General features: G+C 39.7%; 1 protein-coding gene across 1 annotated transcript in view; it reads left to right on the forward strand.

The window, feature by feature from the left end:
- PTPRT (protein tyrosine phosphatase receptor type T) overlaps positions 1-24,763 on the forward strand; it is a 457,248-nt gene that overhangs the window by 204,327 nt on the left and 228,158 nt on the right. The gene's annotated exons all lie outside the window — the stretch shown is intronic.

Consider the following 24,763-nt stretch of genomic DNA (forward strand, 5'->3'; position numbering starts at 1 on the left):
GCACATTTTTTGCATCTGTCCACTCCCTTCCCTAGTGTATTCCCTGTAAAAGTAAACCAACTTTGATTTCAGAAAGTCTTTTACTCTCTGAGGCAGTGTTCATTACTGTTATGTGCCACATGAATGGAGCAAAAGCTGTGTATCGACTAGAACAAGTAGAACTTCTGCATTGGTTGGAAACTGCAGATATAATCATGAATGCTTTTATGTATCTGGAAACAGCATGTTCCTCTAAAAGCTTGCTAATTTTATTTTAAATAGGGAACATAAATATCTGACTCATTCTCTCATACGTCTGTTGTTCTTCTATGGAAAATGCCTTTGCTTCAGTATTCAAGGCATCTAACAATACTTATTCACTTTCCACTTGTCTTTTTGATAACTAAATAAGGATTTCTGATGAGTACCATTAAACAAATTATTATAGAGCATAAACATCTATTTTATTATTCTTGATAAAGGTATAGTCTGTATTTCCACTCTTTGATTCAACCCTTTCTTTTATTGATGTCTTCTGAGGAACCTGTACTAGCAGATCTCCTTGACCTCTCTAATCTTCTGTACCAAAGTGATACATAACACTTCTTTAGGAAAGGATTTTAGTTTTTATTCTGTGTGGTGGATTAAATAAGCATCATTTGAGTTTCTGAGTACCTTCCAGGAATTTACTTTAAATGAACCTTAAATATTCTGTGTGTTTCTCAAGAATTGCAGTTCCTGTTGGGTGCCACAGTTGCTAGATTTGGACTCGAATGCTCCCAGTTGGAGCCTACTAGTAGCAATGTTTGGCACTGTGGACTGACCTTGCATTTATATTCATGGTGCATCTCCAGGCATCATTCCTCTGAGCAGCACCCCTTGGCTCTCCCAAAGCCTTGGACAAAGTGTTCTGCATTGTTCCCTTTACCATATTTCTGATTTGGCTCATTGATCTCATTTCTTCGTCTGTTTCTTGTCAGCAATTGTGTCCTAAAGTCTGGTTTTTGTCTTTCTTGAACTTCCTCCCCCTTGTTAATCTGAAGAACTTGCTTGTGGATAGTCCTGAGTTCCCAGTGGTTTTACAGTAGGTGAGGCCTATTAAGCAGTTAATGAAGATTAAGGCCATTTAGCTTGGATCGTGGAGGTGATGATTTGCTCGTCATCTGAACTTTGTTGCTGGGGATGGTAAAGATGGCACCGTCTGTAGACCCTGCTGAAGCCTGAGGCTGTATTCCTAAACCTTCTCCCCTGAGCTAGGTTGTACCGTGGCTCTGATTTCTCACCTTCTACCTGCTAAGATGAAAGACTCCAGTACTGTTCTTCGGGCAAGATTGCCCCTACTTTGGTCCCTATGGTTGTGCTTAATGTCTTCAATCCGTCTGGCTGTGTGTTGCTGGTCTTGCTATCATATCAATTCATACTTGGGGCCTGATAGGTTTGTAAATGTATATGGAAAGCTGTCTTTTTTGTTTAAAGCTATATATGTCACTACTGAATGAAATTTTGGGTCCCATCTTGGTGTTACATAATTTTACCTCAGCATCACTGTCTGGGTGTGTTAATAATGAGAACACCTGGGTATGGAATAGTTTTGCTCTCTTATCCCAGTGGCAGGGCAATTAGTGCATCTCTGCTGGCCACTGAGTGAATCATGTGTAGTTATAGTGCTTTTATTCACAAGCTGTCACTATTACACTCTAATCTATCTAGTTCACAGGCAAATAAAGTATGCCATCTTTCAGGATTGCATTATAGAATGGAAATAAAAGAAAAAAGGTTCAGTAAAAAAGTAATGCCTAAATAGTAGCCTTTTTCTTCAGGGAGAAAATAAAATACCTGCTGACAGCTCTTACCTTAATGATGTTCTTGCTTCTGTCAAAACATCAGACGCCCCATCATTTCCATTGGCATTTGCAAGACTCTTTAAAGAGATGCATAGGAAAGCAGAGTGTTTTGGTGGGTGCTTTTTTTTTTTAGTTGGAATCCCTTTCCATAGCCACTGTTTTACTTGAAAAGGATATTTTTTCCATCTGTCCCCTTTCAGATAGATAAGGGTAGATAAGATATGAATATTATCCAAGTCACAAATTTCTCTCCTGTATCATAATTAATCCGTGGGAACCACTACTACAGAGTATGATTGTAATAATTACAAGAAGAGATATTTGTCACCTGTACAAGCTGGCAATGGGGGGCTGGGATACTCTGCTAATCCCCAGTGTCTTTGTGTGTATTTACATGATACTGAAATTCCTCCTTTTCAGAGGTGTAAGGTGGAGAAATGTCCTCTTGGAAATAAATACAGTTTTTCATCGTTCAGGATCAGTCCTAGCCTCCTCCCTGCCAGTTCTGGTGCTCTTTACAATACTGCTGCCCCTTCCTAGGTGCACATCTCTCTTCTGGCATTTCCAGAACAGCCCTGCGCATTGCAGTGTGGACACCAGTACTCAGCACTGTGGTACTTTTGATGTGTTGGAAAGCTTGCATGAGGGTGAGCTGCAACCCATACTGTAAAACGAGTTGTTTGTTGTCAAATAATGTAAAATCTACATCCATCTAATTAATATAGGAGAAGAATGAGGGTGATGTATTTGGGGTTACAGCACTAAGCCCAAGTGTTTGCCTGAGGTGTCATTGAAAAGGAAGCAGGCTCATTGCATATGGGGAAGGAAAGCCTCAGAAAGTTAATAGCTGGTAAATCTGGGATTCTAAATTAATTCAAACTCACAGAGCCAGTCCGTGAATTTAGTGGTCTTTGAATTTGATTGTTGGCTCTCGAGGTCTTACCATTTGTTATCTTTTCTCTCAAAACTCTGAATCAAAGCGTGCTTGAAAGCCTTATACTGAAGGTAAGGCAGAGCTCCAAGTCCTGCACTTATAGAGGAGTTAAAAAATGTGAAGAGTGTCATCATGAAGGGGATGGTGGCCCATGTGCTGCCATACTGGAGCAGGGACACTGCTGAGGAACGAGAGTGACAAAAGGACACCACTAAGCCCAAAGCATCAGGAAGAAGGTGTTAACACACCAACCTCCTGTGCTGCCCTGCTTCTCTCTAAAGGAACTGGGAGGGACTGAGCAACAGTGTGACAAAAATGAGGGAAGTTGACACTGGATATGTGGTAAGAGAAGTTTCTGGCTTAAGCGGAGCAAGGGCAAAGGAGAGGAAAGGTTGTTACTTAACTATTTGTGCAGTTGTGTGTGTTCTCCTTTTATAACTCAACATGCCAAATCAGAAATTTGCATCAGATGGTAACAGATTAAATTAAGGAAAAAATCCCAAACTGACACTGTTAGACCATCTGTGACAGCAAGCCATCTTTTTGACTTCCCATGATTTTTTAATTTATTTTTTAAATCTTTTTTTATCTCTATCACTGGTCTTGATACTACCTGGAGGAGTATTTTGCACACAGGAGATTTGTCTGCTCTGGCATGGGCTCTTCCACAGGCTGCAGGTGGATATCTGCTCCACCGTCATCTCTGAGCTGCAGGTGGACAACCTGCTTCACCATGGTCCTCTCCACGGGCTGCAGAGGAATCTCTGCTCTGACACCTGGAGCACCTCCTCGCCTTCCTCCTTCCCTGGCCTTGGTGTCTGCAGGACTGTTTCACATTTTTCACACTTCCTCTTGCACACAACTGCTGCACCGTGTTTTTTACCCCACATTAAATAGGTTATCACAAAGGCATCACCAGTGCTGTTGATGGGCTTAGCTTTGGGCAGTGGTGGGTCCATCTTGGAGCTGGCTGAAGCTGGCTGTGTCCGACATGGGGGCAGCTCCTGGTCTTTACTCACGGAAGCCATTCCTGTGGACATCCAACTTTCAAAACCTTGCCACATTAAACTAAATATAGCTAGATATGGGGCAACCACAAATCATCTAGTTAAGAGCAAACAGCATGCAGTGTTTTCATAGCATACCACTTGCTTGTGGCTTGCTTGCTTTGGGGTATAAATTGCTCTAGCAAGCTTAGAGAAGGTTCCCTTCCTCCTTCTACAGAAGTATCCCCTAAAGACGAGGTATGGATATATCTATTTTTTGAGAGTGTCAACAACTAGCCAGTACTGGGGCAGGATACCACACTTGTTACACTGCCAGTCCGTGATAGCTGGACATTTATACTTTGTGCCTGGTGGTGATTGAAAGGATGGCAGACTCAAATGCGGAGTATATTAAGTAATAACAAGTGTTACTTCATATATTTTTTATCAGTAGTAAACACCCTAGGACACCAATCTCTTTTTGTCCATGTCCACTCACAAGGCAGAGAGAGGATGAAACTATAAAGAAATAGGCATCATGGAGCCTAAGCAGCGAAAATGAGAAAGTGATTCCCTGTCCAATTACCCTTTATCTACACAGTTGTTGTTTGCAATCACTCTGTCTGGCTGTGTCATGCTGACTGGCAGGGAGATGCGGACAGGATAAGAATGAATCCGTTGCAGAGGGACAGCATTTTCTCTTTTGCAACGTACATTTAGCAGTAAGCGGCTTGTCCCAAAGTTGAATCACCTTGTTCTTTACTTGCAGTTTATTTACATGCCCCCTCAAGTATTCTAGTATTTACTGCATCTCTTGCTGTCCCTTACTGTTGTCATGACAGGAACTGGAAACATTTGAAATAGATTTGCCATCAGAAGTACAGATATAATTTAGCTGATGCAGAGAGGATTCTAATTTTCATTTTGATTCACGTCATGTCTTGTGCTGCTTCCCACAGGTAGTGCTTTTTAATTTTTTTATTATAAAAATTGCTTTTTAATTATCTCTTAGGACTTTTCCTGAATCTATTCTAAAAAATTTCATACTCTACTACCCCAAAAATGCTCTCAGTGTTCACATTTATGGAAAGACCAAGCTCTTAATGTAAAAATGATCTGCTTCTGTGTTCCATGGGTAAGTTTTCTGCATTGCAGGGCCTGTACAGGGCTGTGGTGAGCAAATAGTTTGTGACACCCTCACTGGTGAAATAGGATATAATGCAAAACATATGACTCTGATTCACTGAAGATTTTCACTTAAATGGCTGCTTTATGAAAAGTGTTCTTCTCCTTTAACTGTTTCTTACTTTCTTCCTGTAACTTGACCAGATGGAGTAGAATTCAAATACAGGCAGCTCTGCCTTCATTCTAAGGGGGCTTTTAAAGGAAATAACAGATCATGCAAAATTATATTCTTCCTCATCTCTGCTCTTCAGAACAGATTTAAATTGCCTCATTACAAGTCCTATTTTCTTTACTTTGAGAAATTTCTTAGAATCTTTGTTTTCCATTTTATACCTCTACAGTATGGAAGTTACCTTTCTACTTTCTGCCTTGTGTGTTTTTAACAAGAAAAGTTAATCGGGCTGTTATTTTAGAATGCATAGACTTAGGAAATGCATTTGGGAGGCTACTCTAAATGTAGGAGGTTGTCTAAAATGTAAGCCTTTCTAACTCTTTTCCCTTCTCATCGTTGTCATGGAGTAATTTTCAACAGGTGCCCCTTTACTGCAAATTCTGCCAGATTTTGCAACACATGTTAAAGGGAAAGACTTTGATACTCAAGCCAGTGCCTCTGAAAATATTTGTGTAAAAGATGTGTTATCATAACCATAGCTCCAACAGCAGAACCTGTTGTGTTATTAGACACTGAAAAGGAACTGTTGCTGCTGTATCAAATACATGCTGCTGCTGCTCCTCACTGGTTCATCTGTTAGGTATCTGTTTATCTTATTAAAGCAAATAAAACAAGCAGTACTTTAAGCCATTACACTGTACAAAAGGGACACTGAACTCTGGCAAACAACCAGAAAAGATAACCCGCTAAACAAGCTGGCCTTAAAACTGCATATTGCAGGCATAAATCCTGCAGTGTTCCTGTCAGTCCTAATGCCACATGTAGACAGAAAGGCAGAAGCCGTGTTCTTTCTGTGTGATGGACCTATGTCATTCTTTATGGATGCACTCGAGGCTTGTACCAGGTCTTCTTAGTTTGGTAGTTGAAAGTGTCTTGTATGGTGAACACATGTGACATTATGTAATGGGTGTATAGCTGGTTTCTGTGATCAGAAATGCCTGAACTTTAATCGTGATTTACTTGCCCCCAGCTGTGAAGTGAGTGGGCAGAGGACAGCACAGAATCGTATCATATCACAGTATGGTTTGGGTTGGAAGGGACCTTAAAGATCATCTAGTTCCACTCCCCCTGCCACGGGCAGGGACACCTTCCACTAGCCCAGGTTGCCCAAAGCCCCGTCCAGCCTGGCCTTGAACCCTTCCAGGGAGGGGGCAGCCACAGCTTCTCTGGGCAACCTGTGCCAGGGCCTCACCACCCTCATGGTAAAGAATTTCTTCCTTACATGTAATTCAAACCTACCCTCTTTCAGTGTAAAAACATTATCCCTCATTCTATCTCTATACCCCCTGACAGAGTCCCTCTCCACTTTTCCTATAGCCCCCTTTAAGTACTGAAGGCTGCTAGATGGTCTCCCTGGAGCCTTCTCTTCTCCAGGCTGAACAACCTCAGCACTCTCATAATTTCAGTTTCCACGGGGAACAGGGGGCAGAACAATTCCTATGGCCCCAAGAATGAATCCCTGTCCATTTTTGAGAATCTTTTAGGAAAAAGAGAATGGGATCATATGTTTAATAGAGGTGGGATGAATCATTTTGTAAGTCTGGATCCACTTGACTGTAAATTGGACATGCTGACATGGCTTAACTAGAAACAATAAAGACCGGGTAAGTAGGAATGGCAGAATATAGATCTTACCTGTTGTATCTTTTCAGGCTAAACCACATCACAGGATTTACCACTGACAGTGAGTTTTTGTGCATCACAGTGTATCATCCAATCCTGATGGTAGAAAAAGAAGGGGATTGTAAGTGTGTTGCATATTCAGTTTGCAATTCGTAACTGTTCCATGAGCAATAAATAATCATAATAATAATAAATGATCCATGATCACATTTTCCACTGCTGTTTCCAACAGATGAAGCAATAGTAGTGTATCCTTTAAATCCTAGAATACAGGTAATCTTGGGGTAGAGGTAATGAGCAGATATTTTTGCAGTACAAACCATACTGCCATTCTTTAGCTTCTTTTATGTGTCAAATGATATCTGTGCCTTGCCTAGATATGACTGCATTCAGCTGTTGTGTTTGTACATCCTTCATCTAGATTCTCAGTCTTCTTAACAGAACTTGTTAAATTTGCCTTGAAACTAGCGGTGTACAGGAGAGCTGTGGTATCCAAGTGCTAGTCTGAGTCATTGCATTTATCTTCTGTATCACACTAGTCTATAGTTACTTCTACTGAATAAGTTGTAGCAACATTCTAATAGATGTTTTTTAGCAAGAAACATAAGAATCCTAGGATTGCCAATTGTTTCCTCATCATATGCAGCTACTAAGCATTTTTTCTTGTTTACATATAAGAAAATGATGCCTTTAGATTTATTTCACAACTACTTCTGAGATGCATATGCTATTATTATCCACATAAATTACTTTTCATTGAAAAATCTTGTATGTAAACACAACAGAATTTAATGTCTGGGCACTTCTAATTGAACAATGAAAAATGAATAATTTTGATTAAGCTGACATCACACTGGGACATTTTTCTTAATTCCAATGAATTTGGAAACAAACTGCTCAGAGCAAGTAAGTTAGTAGTGCTGCTGCTGCCCTACCTTAGCTCATTTGCAGGAGCTTGTTGTCCTGAGAAGGTATTAGGTGTAAGGATTTTCATCACTGGATCTTTGATGTCTGGTTGTTAGGACTCATTTAGGAAGTGTTGATTCACAGGCTTAGAATTGTACGTCAGTACTGCCATTTCTGAGGCTAGGAATTGGGTGCAATTCAGTAGTAAATTAACCTAGCCAAGTAATTAATCATATCAGATGAAATTTTTAAAATTTCAAGTTCCATGTGCCTCTTCTCGTTTCATGTGGTTACCTTGGGTCTCTTGAAGGACTCTGGTAATTGAAGAGCCCAGATACTGCTGTTACTAAATGTGTGAAGGAGGCATTGAACTTAATGAGTCAAAGAAATGAAGGGGTTTGTAACATACAATTCAAGTAAAAGGCACTTAAAAGATACTTGAAAAGGCCATGTGGGTCAAGTTATCTAATTGTGGATATTAACTTGTGGATTGTGTTCTGGCTAAATAATACAGGCACAGCTCTGGATACCTGAGGGAGTGTGCTGTGGGAACACTGTGTGCTGCTTTCTCCACAATCTGCTATGTTCTCTGCTGTCTTTACACAATTAAAGCTTAGTGAAGACCTTTGCATACCTTAGGTTGGTAAGACAAACTGCACCACAGTCTACTTTTATTTTTTCAGAATTTTTTGTCTCCTTGTGTTGAATAATGTGAAGAAATGGCTTTGTTTTGGTTTGTTTTTTATCTCAGTGTTTTCATGAAGCCGGAGACCTGCTCTTAGTTTTTGCAAGTTCTGTTTGGAAGGTGTTACAGATAGATCTTTAGAAGTCCAGATCTTTAAAAAACAAAAACCTTGTTTATGCCTGCAGTGAAAATAGACTTAAACATGTAAGTGTAAATTATAGCGGTAATTCTGATGAACACGTACACACAACCATTATGAAAATTTTGGCTTTCTGATGAAGAAAATCTTTAATATACTGCAAGCACGAAATTGACAGTCTGTTCGTGGAACCACCAGTAACTAGCTACAACAGATTTGAACCCCGTCTGGCTTCACTAGGTACAGTGTTCTTTCCTAGTCCTGAACTGTGGCAGGCTGCTGATCTGTACATTTCCTTGAAATTGCAGTTGTATATGTTATTCTGAGCTGAGTGTGCACCTCAGAATCCTGAAATCAGGTCCAGTAGTTGTATGTTGTCAGGCGTAATAACTGAATGAGCAACTTACCAATTAACATTGAGCTTTGATGAGGTGATCCTTGAAAATTGGCCGGTTTTGCTGGACCCCTGTTCTGTCCCAGCCCCGTGGGATTCTTCCAAGCAGAACCATGAAGAGGCCAAAGTCTGCTTTCCTGACATCTAGGATTATGATCCTGCTTAATTCCTTGTTCCTGCCTCTCAGGATCATGAACTACTGGAGGATGTCCAGTTACTCCTATAGCTCTTATAAATGCATTGTGCGGGATTTCCCAGCAAAAGAAATGCTTCTCTTTGTAGCAGGGCGGGCAGAAGACATTGTGTGCTGACCTTTCAGTCGTTCTAGTTCACACTCTGGAATATGAGGCTTTGCCAGTCATTTCAGCTAATAAGATGGAAGAGGTAGCGGTGTCATCTGTTTTATTTTTTTCCTGCTCTTACCTCCTGTGTTAATATCTCATAAAAGAAGGACCTTAAACTCTTGTGGTTAAATTTAATAGCTATCTGTAAAAGTAATTTTGGTATTGAAATACTTTGCTGTGGAACAGAACTTGTTTTGTAGCCTCCTGTGTGTTCTTGTTTCCATTATAAAACATTGGGGAATGTTTCATCATAAGCACGCATTGTCTGGGAGGTAGTATGAAATGTTAATACTGTGATTTCCACAGGATAACAAGATCATCTAAATAGTAAGCAATGGGCTGTAAGGACTAGGATCCAAAACTGGTGCCACAGGCAGTTAGGAGTTGTAAGTTAAAATTGCAAGGGATTGTGTAATGGATTGGCAGCTAACGCAGTACTTGAAATTCATTTGGCATTTACATGCACGGTAAATTCCAAATGAGCTCCTAAGAACCCTATAAAAAGAAAAAAAGTGTGCATGTGTGCGAACTGCTTGTTTCTCCCTGTAACGTATATATCGTCCTAGTTCTAGATTATAGTTTGCCTTTGTATCATTGGGAGGTTTTTTATTTTATATAAAGAGGTGATTTACATTCTTAGATAAAGTGCAGGCATTTCCAATAATAAAGTGGACGACTCTTCCAAGAATAAGTGGATGACTGTTATCTTTGCATGTACATTCTGTGTGAATTCACCTCAGTTTTACTGTCCGTGTTTCAGGACAGCTTGCTTTTATGCAATGAATATTGTTAATAAAATCTGTGGCTGTATTTTCTTGAGATCTACCAATGAAGTGAATGCCTTCCAGTTGCATGGCAGATCACGTTCAAACTGGCAGCTCATGACAGATGTGTATGTAATGGTTCTAAATCACTGTGTGGATTCACTGTATTTCATATTTTACTCAACTTCCAATAAGAGTTACACAAATAAATTAAAGTGCAGCTGTCAAGATCAGCAGCAAAGTTGAAGGCATACGTATAATATAATGTATTAAGGTGCTGATGCCTTCTCCTGAAAAACTTTTGAAATATATTTTGCTAACTGAAAGCAGATTTGTTCCCACTGTTTGTTTTTCTTGTCTCACATTTAATAATCAAGAACACTTGTAATTAAGCTGATTCCAGAGGGTTTTGTTCCAGTTTTGGGACTCGTTCACTATCTGTTCCATTAGTCCCAGTGTACTCTTTTCTGGTTACTTCACTTTAATTCTCCTGGAAATCCTGTAATGCTTTGCTTAGGGGTGTATAATACCTGTGCATGAACCAACCAGAGTTGCTTCAAAGGTCCGGATGGGTTTAGCTCATTCCTTTCCTTTTATGAAATTATTGCACACTTCTTAAAATCAGTTTTTTGTGTAATCGTATCACAGAGCATCTACAGACAACTCTATTTAAAACCCTATTATTTTGTCTCTGTGCCCCAGAGAGGCCTGCTCTGGATATCGTCAGTGTGTGCCTGTCAGTTTGACTAGCTCCACAGCAATTTCATTTTTCTCTAGTCACTTTTTATCCAGTTGGCACTGCTTGTTTTGACTGTAAGCTGCTGGCTCTGCTTTTCCCTGGATTTGTTAGGGAGTCGAGCCAGACCCTCAGAGGCAGGCTTCACTCCACTGCCTTGCAACAACTGTCTTTGCTGAGTAGTGTCCTTTCTTCACTAGCTCTCTCATCATCTTCTGTTTCCCAGTACCCCAGCATCTAATCAAATATTCATGTTGTGGTGAAAAGTATAGGCAGCCGTGCACTTTTCTCTTGCCCCTACTTTTTGCTCCTGGTCGTTGCAGAGTTTTTGACAGTTAATGGAGTTAGGATGCTTCAAATTTCTGTACTCAGGTCCATAGATCTATCCTTGTTTAAACAATTCTAGAAAGCATAAAATATTTCTACCTAGCAGATAGTGGTTTTCCTCTCCCTCCAGACTGGTTATAGCCACCTGTTCAATAGACTAAATTCATCAAGTCATTTTTAATCATGTGCATTGGACTATGGAGCTGTGCCAGGGTCCTACTAAGCAAGAAATGGGTTCAGAGCAAGCACAATGCAGATTCTGTTAGAAAATAGTTCCCTCTGGTGCTGGTTCTTATCAGCTTGCCTGTGAAGGACAAAAAATCATCATTTCAGATTACTGGGGAACAAAAGAGCAGAAACTTGGTTTATTTGCATCACAGTGATAACTCCATTTATTTTGGATTTGTACCAGCATAAACTAGAGAAGAATTAGGTACAAAGCCAAATAATCTTTGTATTTCTTAAATAATTAAGCGAATCTACGAGGAACTAAGGTGATGAATGGTTAACAAATGATAGTGAGATGATCAGATGCTGTTCCTTAAAGCAAAACATTACACCATAATCTGTATCTGCCTGTTCTCAGCTCAGAAGATGGTCCCCTGTTTTAAGGATACCTTGGAACTCTGAGTGAAGCAAAAAGAGTTTGTTTTAAATAGCCTTACAAAGCAGTAGACTTCCCTGATGCAAGTAATTTGGGTAAGATTTGACCTATAATATCTTTCTCTACCTCTTCTGAAGGTCATGATTATGTCCAACAGTTCACTTCAAGAGATTTTTATTTGGGCTTTAAGGAGAGAATGTAAATTTATGAGTTTGAGCAATAAATGGTTTTCTGTGGCACTGAAGAAAGATCTCATCAGATATTAACTGGAGTTTATTTGGACAGTGTAGGTTTCTGCTTGTAAAGACAGAAAATAAATAGAAGAAAAATTGAAGAACTGAATACTTTGGTCAGGTCCTTTTATACAATTGTGCAAGGTTGTTCTAGGTGTTTTGTGTTGCTCATCTTCCTTACAGTTTCTGTGTTTCAGTGAAACACTGCAGTACTGTTTGATGTTGAGATGTGTTAGAAATTCAGTGTTTTGCCAGGTACCTGGCAGGAATTACTGACAGTATGACAGGTGAGTTTTGACCCCGTACTTAATAATTATCCCCATGCAGTAAAATCACTAACAGAGACATTCATGATGATACATATCACAGCTTATACAGTGAGTTCTCTGCTTAAAATTTTCCATTGATCTGCATCAGCAGGAATTCCACATATACAAAGTAATGGGAAAATAAACTCTTATGTGTTTTAACTCCCATTCTATGTGTGTAGCAAATGTTCAGATAGTCAAACTTTGATATTTTGCTTCAAAGTGAAAGATGCAGCTCTGGAGTTCGAAACTTAGATTTCTAAACTCTGTGGTGTTTCCTTGTTGAACTTGTTTACCCATCAACAATTCAAATCACAGAATAATGGAATTGAACATAATGACTTCTCTACTGAATTAAGAAGTACAGTCCTTGTACAAAGTGATAAACATACCTTACAAAGGAGAAAAGTAATTTTACAAGTCATGATTTGAAACTAATGTAGGAAGAAAAGTTTTTGTACCTAATAGTAGGTTGGTCATTTTGCATGTCGATTGCTGATTCTTCAGTTTTACAGGATGACATGTTGTTCGGGCTGCTGCTCATTACGTGTTCGCTATTATGGTAATTGACATCCCTCAATTTTGTTGTTATGACTACAAAGCACTTGGTAACCGGCTGATAATGCATACAGACTGCAGCCTGTCTTGCTGGCTCAGACTCATCACTGTTTCTTTCTGTTCTGTCTGTGCCGGTGTGTTGAGTTACAAGCTGTTGGGTGTAGAGACTGTTTGTACACTGTTTGTACAGTGCTTATCCCCACGATGTTAGAGACATCACGGCAATACAAATACTGCAGGTATGTACATATATAAACATGTATAATCCACTTCCCTCCATCAGTGGTAGTCTCAAATCCCAGTCTGCACTAGTGTAGTGCTATATCAGATTTTGCCTTATGTTTAGGTAGTCTGGTGAGCTTGTCTCAGCCAGAAAGCATGGATGAATTGCTCTTTCCTGGTGTTTCTTGACTTGTTTGATAGCCATACTTTGGGAATACTGGTGTTAAAAACTGGCAGATTGTGTATCAAAGCTTGTATACCAGTGTACATCATCCTGAAAGGATGACCAATCATGATCTGAATCATTTGTACCATTCTTCAGATTGTTAAAAAAAAAAGAGATTCTCCCATGTCTTAAGACATTTCCCATCCTCTTTTCCCCCTGTTTTTAGCCTTTGCAGCACATGCTGAATCTCAGGAACTTACTAAATGGATGCCTGTAGGGGACTAGACTACGTAAGAAACTCTCAGCTGATTAAATCAGTAAATCCAAATTGAATCTGAACCTTCTCGGGAAAGCCCAGGTTCATTTTGCATTCATTGGGAGAGTAATGATATACAGTGAGCAGAAAACTGGACAGAAGAGTGTGCTTCAGTGAAGAAACTACTAGTAGTCTACTTAGTCATATATGCAGATAATGCTTCCACACCTGCAGATTCTGTTTTAGGAAGATTTGTAGCACTGTAAATACTCTATCTCCTAGATCCGTGATAAAACCTTTTAACTTACCCTTTCTACCATTGGAAAACACATTTTTATAATAGAGTTTTTCTTTGAATGAAGCTGATTTGAGGTCTTGGTGGATATACATAAAACTTGGTATAATGGGAATCAAACATAACTTCTTCTCTAGATGAATGGATTTCTGTTGCATAACCTCAAATGCAGGAGGCTCTTGTCTGTGCAGGACCCAGGTTGACTTAACACTGGTTTTCAGGTACAGGACCCATTAAAAAAGCTTCAGTTTTACAGTCTAAACTCCATAGGCCATGCTGCAGCTCCAGAGTCTGAATAGGCTCCCAGATTTGTCTGATGACAGGAGATCTGGATTTTATTAACTGTCTCAAGGACAACACAACAACAAGCAAAGAATATGTATGTAACAATTCCTTAAGTAACTGCAGACATTCTTGGGAATATTGGGACACTTACAAAAAAACAGTAAAACTATAACATCCAGGATCCTGGATCTCTGGTGGCCTTCAAGTCTAGGGAAAATATTGTGTTTGCTTTTTCTTAGTTGGGCTATTAAATTTATTGGAGCGGTCTGGCTTCTTGGTTGGGGAATTGCTCCCTGTGCTTGGACATTTTTCCCATTGTGCTGCATCTGGGGAAATTACCAGCTCTCACTTCCCATCCCCGGTAATTTCTCCACTATTGGCTGCTGGTTGGTGGCTCTAAGAATAGATGAGTAGAAATGTCATTCATTGTTCACCACTGTAGATTGCTGTCTTAGGCCTTCAATCTCTTGTCTTTAATGGCTCCAAAATAGGTTCTTTCATACACAAAAGAGGTTTTGAAATGTCTCATCTGTGCTGCTTCAGAGGGAAGGTCGTGATACAGGATTATGACTCTTGAAATAAAATGGGGTTTATCAGACTGAAGTTCATGATGTCAACAGGCATGACTTCTGAACTGTCTGGAAGTATAGTGCGCCTTTAAAAGTGTAAGTGTATTGCGTGGGTTCAATCACCATGGATCCCGGTGTTCCAAACCAAGCCGTGCTTCAAAAGGATGAATGTGATTAAGAAGAAAAAGAAGACAGAGAGCAAATTGAATGTAGTTTGCATTGTCCCTAAATTAGCAAGGCTTTTAGGTCTATCAAGGTAATGTCAGATATTTTTGAACTGTAGCTTTTTAATAAGGTGAAGATCATGGTTCAAAGCCCTGTTCAACTTAAGGTAAAATGGAATAAGCAGAAAAAGTATTTTTTGAAAAAATTCCTCATAGTGTCGGAGCATTATTAGGATTGATTGTCAGGTATTCTTTCAGTTACATTCAGAAGTAGAAAGTTTATTTGTTTTTCAGGAAAAAGTTGGAATAAATAAGTTTTAATGTAAACATTCAGATTTGGGAGTATGTCTCTGTGTAGCAGGCAGACTTTCTTCTTTTGTGTGTATTTTACACAAGCTAGACAGACTGGTATACGGCTTAAGGGTGGAAGAGATCCCTTTATGTTCTGGAAATTGCCATGGAACTTCAAGTTGTTCTTCTGATGTTTATCTTGCTAGACAATATGATTCATTTTGCCACCAGAAGCAAAGGTGCTTGCCACACTGACCTGCTAATAAAGGATTAGATTGCTCACATAGCTGTATAAGCAGTGTGGCCTTAGTGGCAGCAGAATAGTTACTGGCAGCAACTTGGTTTTTCTTTACACTTAGTTGCGTATTTGTTGTCAGTAGAAGTGGAAAAATGATTAATCTCTGTGTTGAATTTCTGGGATGAAAAGTGCTATTTTAGGTGCAAACCATAGGACAATTTATCTAGGTGTTATTTCTGTAAATGTTTTGGAATCTGTGTAAGGTATATTTAAAGATCTTTGAAATCCAGGTATTGAAGTAGTTTCTTTAGGTTTCCTTCCATTTGTACTTACTCCCAGAGAAAGAAGAGAGAAAACTTTTAAATTTGAATGAAGTAAAGCCTGCCTGATTAATATCAAGAAAACATGCACTCAGGTGGCCATCCACTCTGAGACTTAGTTGCCTGGATAGTTTGTTCGATGCTGCTTTGTGTGATAGAGGTATGTTTGTTGAGAAGTTCCTAGGGTTCTGCTTCAGTGGTGTGGCTCCTCAAGATCCCTGTTGGAAGTCTGTTACACGTGCTATTACAGCACCAGCTCTTTAGAGGCCATGTCAGATTTGACTTGCTTCCTCGTGGTCGTGTGTTTTTCACAGATCTGTCATGGGAAAATAAATGCTTAAATGAGAACATTTTGCTTTATGGGCTAAAAGAGCCTAAATTTGTATGTCAAGTCCGGCATATGCTTCTTTGTAGGGGGTCATAAAGTCTGTAGGCTGGAACACAAGACTGCATTCAGTCTCTGGTCCTACAGCATCCATTAATCATTGTTTCCATTTATAAAAGAACATGCTGATACTTGCTTCACCAGTCTGTTGAGAGGACTAACTGTGAGCAGTTCCATGAAATGCATGGGCGCACACCAGTGGCTTCCCTCTTTAAGTTGACCCAGCTCTGGGGTACATAATATATATTCAAGAATAAAGATCAGTATCAGTGGTGCAACAGCAGCATGGAGGTCGTTGAGTCTGCAAGTCCCTGCCGTGGTGGTCTCACGTGTTTATAAACTCCAGCCTGGCTGTTGCCTCAGTTCTCCTCACTGCGCCTCACTGTTCTGCGCATCTCTAGGTGGTGGACACGGGGTAAAGGGCAATGGGATGTTTAATTCCCCACTTTGCATTAAATGAAATGAAGAATCTTGCCTCGGGCTTTTCCTGCAAACCTAGCAGGTTGCTATGGATTAAGCTACTTAATCAATCCAGACAAACCATTCTGTGCTGCTTCGTAGTAGTCAATACCTCCAGTCACTTGCCATTTCAGCAGCTTAGAGACTAACAATCTTTCATTCTGCAGACAGAGATGTGCCAGAAAGCAAAAGTTGCTAAATAGCCACTATAGACGAAGCTATAAAAATCTTTTTGTCTTCATCCTTTCCCACCATCATATGCTGGTAGCATAGCAACTGATGAAGCTGCTTGAACTTGAGTTGACCTGAAATTACATGTTTCATGGTTTATGTGTTTATTCCTGCCTTTCTACTTTTTTAGGTACTTGTAGAGTTTACATTTCCAGTCCCTATGGGAGATTAGCAGCTTGTTCATGAAGAAAGCTGAAATAGATTTAATAAGACATGATATATGAGTTTAAGTAGCCCATGGAGTTAGAAACATGAGAGAGCCAAAGCTGACCCTAACTACTGACTGGTAGAGAGGGCCTTCTTTTTGATAGGGTGTGGATGCAGTTTTCCACTTCTTTGTGCAGACTTGGAGCCATAAGAAAGAGCAGCCTCCCCAAGACCAGTGTGTCAAACTATAGTGTTAAGAATTGGCTGTTAAAGAAAGCAACATAGAGTGTGAATGTGCATAGATTATAGTAACCCTGGGATTTCTCACCCGGGGAAAGAGAGAACTCAGACACGGGTTCAGAAGTAACCAAGTAAGCAACTTGAGTGAGTTGGTGCATGCACAGTGGCAGCAGTTTCGAGTGCAGAAATCGGTATGTTTTCACCAGTTTCTGGAAAGCTCCAGTATTTTCATCTCACTTGTTGGAGGAGAGATGATGCTCAGTTCTCTTACGGTGTGATACTTTTGTAATTACTGTATTCAGATATGTTCTTATGTTAAACCCTAACTCAGTTTTCTTCATTGGTCATTTCAAGACTAACATGAAATGTTAGTGCATGCATAACCTGATGTGTCTGTCATTCAGGGCAAGTTCCAAGAAATGAGGGAAGTAGGAAAAATTAAAAATCACTAATTTTCGTGTGAGGAAAATATATCAAGGATGAGTTTGGAGAACAGGACTTGGTTCAATTGTGCTGGACATCTCCTAGAGGAGCAAAACGGAGTGGTTAGGTGCTGGTTAGAGAAAGTATGGTCTTCCTTTTTTTTCTTTTTTTTGGTCAAATGAAAACTGAACCTTTTTTCTCTGTGTGACGTAGTCTCAACAGATTGGGGTAAGATGCTCCAGCCTCAGAACAGTCTTAGTAAGATATTGAAATTCTTTCTTTGACAAGCACTTTTAATTATTGAATTATTAAATGAAAGGGCATCGCTGTCACCAGTGCATGCTCTGGCTGCATATATAAAAGGAAAGTGAGTTGTGCTTATCTTTTCCAGAGAAAAGCATAATCATTTATCTTCATGGGATGATTTTAGACTGCAGCACCTGAGTTTGCTGCCCTGAATGAGGGCATTCAGAGAGCATTCAAAGAGTGTACAGGTGCTCAGTATTATTTCTTGCTGAGCAGTTCTTTGCACAGCTTGCTTTGTGGCTTCCCCCTATTTTAATAGACTACCTGGTCTGATACCTCACTGTATTTCACACTGAAGGCCAGGCACTGAGAAAATAAGGATAAGGAGGTAAAATGCATCTCACCTAAATTTTAATATCAGTCAAAAGAGGGAGGCATGAGGGAGCAGTTGATTTTATCTGTCTTAGATTTAGATATCTACCTTAAGAGGAGTCCATTTCTCTCCATTGACTATAAAGGGAACCTGAGATCAGTAGGACAGGCTTCAAATATAAAAGCTACCTAGCAAAAGGTAATTTAGGGTATTTGTAATCAGCTCATGGAAACCTACATTCTTAATGCACAAAAGTCTTTGTGTTGGGCCTCTCATGGTTCATGAAAGATCTCTGTAAATAGAATGACATTCCATAACAGTATCATTCCTTAAGCAATAAGAGGCATACTACTGCTCTTGTTCATGATGACATTTTGTAGCTATTTTGCAGTTGAAAACCTCAGAAAATTACATGCACTTTAAAAATGAAAGTTAATTGTCCATGATTCCCAACCCTGGGAGTTTGTAATTCTTAGAGATTACCTAGAGAGACTGCCTGTGCACTGTATAGGGTAGCACTCCTATCCATGGGAAGAAAAGTCGCCTTCTAGCCCTCTCAGTGCACAAGACTTGTGTGTTGCTGCAGTCCAGAATCCCACATGTTAATACTGAGCCATTAGGGAGCCATGGGAAAGTCTATAGTCACCTTTTTTTCCTCTTACAGTACAAATGATGACTCAAAGAGAAGCATTCAGTTCTAATCTATGTGAGTTCTTGTAATAAGCTTTACAATTAGAGCACAGAGTCTTCCATCTAATTCACTTAATTTACGCTGGGAAATGAGATACTGTTCAACTAATCCGATGCTATTTTCCTCTTTATTAGAAAATGAAAGCATCCTCTGAGGCTCTGGTGGGATTCAAGCTAAGCTTCTGAGGCACAAATAGTGTGAAATGCTAATGAAATAGTATGCTACTGTAATTCCCCTTCGTATCTGGTGCCCCCCTCCTTTAACCTGTAGCGCAATTAGAAGAGTTGGTAGGAGGCAGTGGGCCTGTACCAACTCCTTCTGGTCTCAGGGAGACTTTGTAAATTACTATTTTTTGTAAGATGACACTAATACAGATGAGCTTCCCTCAACCAGGGTTTGTTCCAGTTCTCTTGCCTGGTAACTGCAGTGCTTTCAGGAAATGGTTAAGAAGTTTTCTACTTTATAGTATCTCCTGTAAGCATTACTGTGTTCTTCTCTTTAAACCTAGGCAGCCCCAGTTGCTTAAATTAGAACATATGTATTCAAATCGCCAAGGAGCATTTCCACTGCTTCTTAAGGGGAAAATACATAGAGAATATATATTCTTCATTTTCATCAGGCTGCGGCAGGTTCTCCCTTCGTATACAAGTACTACACCTACACTGTTGTAAGATGTGATGGAAATAGTCTGTAGGCTTTGAATTTTGGGGTTTGGAGAACATCAGAAGATGAGCATCCTACCAAATATTGGGTCTCTTGCTCCACTGGCTTCTTTGGTGCTACTGATTGCTGTCCCCTGAGATCTCCTGTCTCTTGTTGTGCTGATTCTTTGGCCACTTTGCTCAATTCTTTCACATCTTTCTGGATCATTTTTGTTTTCTCCCCCATTTCTTGTACGTAAAACATATGTCAAGTCCTGTGTAGACAAGAGCATTAGCTCTTAAGGGAAAAACAAGATGAAAAAAAGTGCATGACCTGCTGTGGCAAATGAGTATTTTGTATCATAGAGTTACTTACAACTGTGTTAGTAAATTCTGTATTGGGAAGAAGCATCAGATGGAGAGCACTGACATTAAATTTGCTAATCCATAAAACAATACAGCAGTGTCTAAATGCAGCCCCCCACTTACTGCTCTGATGTCCTAGCTCTTTAGCTAAATAACCTACTTGCCACAAGCTAAAAGGGTAAATTTCCATTTTTGTCTGTTAGTCTTTGATTACTAAGCACATAAGCATCCTGTGGCTGATGGTTCATGAGGATGAATGCAGTGTTGATCTCAACAGGGGCAAGAAGAGCATACCCACAAGGCTGTGTCACACAGTATGGGAATGCTCATGGAGGATAAGAGGTTAAACTTTGCTGTGTAAGCGTGATGTTTGCCTGTTGGACTGCTCTGTCTCATACTGGGACACAAAACCAACAGTAAAGGCTTTTGCACCTGAAAAATGTGTAAACCTGTGAAACTGCCACTCCTTGTTCTGTAGGCTGTAGAAATCCTGAATCTTCCTCTTCTCTCACTTTCCTGGAGTTTGGTGTTAATTAAATATTCAAAATTGTTGATTTCAGAATTGGTTCTGGACACTTTTCTCTGGGAACAGACAGACTGTATTGCTCACTGGTACAATTTACCCATCCAGGTGAATTAATGAATCGCTTTATTAATGCTGCTGGCACTCTCTTCCAATACGGTTGACATGTGCCACTGCTGTCAGCCTGTTACATTACTGTGAGGCAGATCTGAATGTCTCTCTTTGAGACAAAAAACTTAGTACGGTGTCAGCACAGTGAAATAGTCTTATGCCGAATATTGTAAAGTCCTTGTGCCATTTCTTTGTGCAATAAATGGGACTGGAAGTTTGGACAATCACTGGAAAATAAAATTGAACTGCTGCATTTATTACAATAGCAGGAAGTGTGCTAATAAGCTATGCCAATATCAGTGCTGTCATTCAGAGCTCAGACTGCTATTGCGGTGATGTAAAACTAGAAAGGGTCCTCATGGATGCTGCTCAGACAATGAAGTGAATCTGTCATGGCAGAAATACATGCATTGCATGTATGCAAAACACTTGTGCAAAGGTAACAAATTTGGCCTTAAAGGATGGAGGGGCAAAAAATAAGAACGAAGGCATTTTAACGTGATTCCATTTTTTCTTAAAACAGCTGTGTTTGCCTTCATAAATGCACATTTAAGTACCTACATTCTCAGTAGCTTTTAAATTATAACGCTCTGTGGCTGTTGTGTAGAAAACTATACAGATACGTTTTGTTCTGTATTTTTAGCTTGAAAAAGTTCTAAGAAGCTTGAAATTGAGTTCCCTTGCCTTCCAGTCCCATCCTTACCCATTTGGCAAGCGCAGTGCACAGCTTCTCATTTAGGACCCTGTGGGAGAAGCTTACAATTCCCATTAGTAGGGAAGTAAGCAGTATCATGTTTGAAAACATCTTTTGATAGCAGCTCTCATTCCCACCTCTTCAGCCCCCAAAGAATAAAAAATGCTGTGTCTCTACTGATCTTATTTTTAGAACCTGTGCTGTATGTTGTGTATGTGTGAGAAAACCAAACAGGGCTGTCTGTGTGTGTGTTACAGCTGTCCTCCTGCTGCTCTGGAGGCCTGGCTATGGTGGGGCACACACAGCTGATGCTTTGGAAGGGCTTACAGGGTCATCAAGCAGTGTAAAAGGTACAGACTGGATGGCCCAGCCAGATGCAGACCTGCTTTCCTCCTCTATTTAATGGGCGTGACAGCCTTTTCTGGGTCCTCTTTTGTTTTCTCTTCGGTCCTAAGTTTATTTCAGAGTTTAAGAGAGTCATGTTAACAAATTTCATGTGTTGACATGATTGTTCAGTAATGAAATAAGGTACAGGTTAGTGCTTCAGAAACAGAACTGTTGAAATTTGTGTTATACTAGCGTTCTGTGGCATTAGGGGTTCTTTTTGTCCAAAACCATCCATAGGCCATCACATGCAAATTAGAGTTCGTGGTTACCTTGGCTGTACGTTTTGTCAGATTGTCTTGCTATGAACAAGGGAGGAATTTTCAAAAAATAAAAGAAGTTTTATACATGCAAGAATTCATGAAGTTCGTTTTTGTTCAGCATCTAACAATTACTTACAACTGACTTCCTTAGAAAATCACATAGAGAAATATTCCAGTAGCAGAGTAGAAACACTCAGGAGCGGTTGCCGAAGAGTAAAATACATGTGTTTTCCACAGTAGTTGGAAAGTATAGTGTTCATTGCACCAAGCCTGTCAGAGTTCAAGCAGAGTCTGAATGACAGTCTTAATCATATGGTTTAGTTTTAGGTAGTCCTGTGAGGAGCAGGGATTTGGACTCTGATCCTTATGGGTCCCTTCCAACTTGAGATACTCCATGATTCTATTTGGTCTATTTTAGTCCTTCATGTTAGCAGTGTTTTCTCATACTCTTTGCATTACTAAACTTTCTGTCATTTCAAAGCCCTAACAGTGGCCTTTTGTTTATTGAAAGAGGGCACCTGGGAACCACGTTTTTCTGCGTCCTTCTGAGTCTGGGATTCAGGCTAGATATTGTTCCAGTTGCAGATGCCCTTGTTGCTGGGGAGCCCGTGGCTTTCTCCTCTGTGCCCAGAGGAGGAGGGAGAATGGCTGAAAGGGAGCAACAGGCTCGACACAGCTTGCAATATAAAATACACTGTCTGGATCAAATGGGGCTTAAAATATGGTTGATCACAATTACATGTGTACAGGGCCAATCTGTCACCATGTTTATTTAATCAAGGTCGCATAGAGATTTTAATTAAAATAGTGAGCTCATAACATCAGTCTGGTCATCTGTAACTGACAAGTGTGTTTAGTTACAAAGGGCAAAAAATGGTCCTTATTTATGTGCTAGTTTTGCTAAATAATGGGTAACTTGTTTAGATCACTTGCAGTAATTTGGCACAGAGTGATAAAAAAAATATTGCTATTTGTCCAGTTGGTGCCAGTAGGAAAGAGCTCATTATTTTCAGTGGGGTGGGACTGAGCCTTGAATAACTGTTGTAATGGCTGCTTATCTTAGTTTCTTAAATTTGGAAGATGGGAGCAACAGTTTAAACTCCTAATTTTCTAATGTTCTGCTGCACTTGTTTTTCAAATGGTACTTAGAAAGGGAAAAATTAATGGGGGGAAAAAAGGGGAAACAACCATCCCTTTTGGGGGGGTGTGGAAATTTAGACTTGGCCTCAGATAAAGATGACAGTAATGCTGGGTGTCTTCTTAATTTAAATCAGTTTGTTAACAGTAGTTTCTAAACTTGCTAGATGAGACTTTCATGTCTGTTTATCACGACAAACTGCTCGATTAATTAAGCTCAGTCCCATAAAGCTCTTCTAACTTGCAATCAAATCCCAAAGTAACCTGGATCGTGTTGCTATTGAAGTCTGCAGCCCAGGAGAATGGAGTTCAATATTTCATTTGTCTTGTGTTCAGCTATGATGTGACTTGTGAGATGTCATTTTCGCATTAGGAATAAAAATCACTAAGTCTATCCTTTAATTGTCTTGCACTAAGAAACAAGTAATAAACTGTTTGTGATTTATAATAATTTGATTTTTAATGAAAATATATCTATATGCATTTCTTGAAAACAAATTTCTTGGAAAAATAATCTTGCTAAGTCAAAACATAATTAGCCTGACATTTCATATCAGAAAAAGATTCTGTCAGGAGTTATGAGAACTGTGCAAAAGAAAAGCAGAAGCAAACATTCCACAAAAAACTTAGCTTGTGACAGTAGTTTTTGTTCATGTTGGATACCTGCTACAATTACAATTCAGATTGCTTTTTTTCAGAGGTACAATGCACAACTCCTGCAGTCAGTCTCAAGGAGATAGTGTGGCTCACTGTTATTAGTTAGCTAGAGGAAATGAAATTAAGCAACGTTTCCATTGATCATTTTGTATAATAATGGTTTCTGTGCATTTGTTTCTCTTCACTGAGCAGATGGTAACCTGCAAGACTTCTCCAGAGGGGAAAGTCCCATCTTCCTCCCATCATGTGGTGCTCAAACTCCTTTCTTCCACATTTCTTCCAGTTCTCTGGGTTCTTTGAGGAATCGCCTTTAAGAAGGGTTTAGAATAACTCCCACAGAACTCTAAAATTAATGTCATGCTGTAACATTTATAGGTTTCTTTTTCTCGAGACAGAGATGTCCTTTTTGTCACCTTATTTTCACGAGAGAATAGAGTTTGTGTCCTCTGGGCTGAGGGCAAACCACATTAGACTGTGACAGAGAGAAGGCTAGATGAGATTAAAGAAACTGCTCATAATCTTGCACAGTTTAGCTCAGGTTTTCAAAACCACAAGGCATACACTATTCATGCAGTTTCCAATATGCAAGTGTTATTTATACACTGACACAGAGGGGGGAAAAAATAAAAATCAGGCAGGCAGCCAGAGCCCTGTAGATGTTTTTTTTTTTTTTTTTTTGTAGCTTTCATCAAAGGGTGCTGCTGAGATGTCTTTTATTGGTTTGCTTTTCTTTTTATCACAGAGGCGATATTCAGCGGCCAGGTTTTTGCCTCCTCATGATGCTTTTCAGACATCTAGGCACTCTTTGAGTGTCATGCAGACTTTGCTTGAGTACCTGTGCTCATGAAGTTAAGCAACTTAGCAATTGAACATGACAGGAGGTGTTGATTCACTGTTTCCTTAGAATTTTTTCTTAGTTCTGAGCTACCAAGAGCCCCAGTTAGTCAGTTTAGCAGCATCCTGACTGCTGATATCATTGACCATTGGAAGATCCCTGGTGTTTAAATTCGCTAGTATTTTCTCAGGCACGCAGCCAGTGCTTTGATTAAAAAATCTATCCTATTTTTAACCTTTATTTTGCTTAGTAAAATCACAAAATGAGCAAGTGATTTGAATTTTCCACTCATTGCTAATTGTGTCGTGTGAAGCATTACACTTTGGCTGAACCACAATACCATGATCAATGATTGTTGTATTCTGCTGTGTCGGGTCACAGGGCAGAGGAAGGGCTGTTGTACTGCAGCCTTTTTATACGTGGTATATGC

Source organism: Athene noctua, chromosome 16 (genome assembly GCF_965140245.1).
Source record: "Athene noctua chromosome 16, bAthNoc1.hap1.1, whole genome shotgun sequence".
Taxonomy (NCBI): Eukaryota; Metazoa; Chordata; class Aves; order Strigiformes; family Strigidae; genus Athene; species Athene noctua.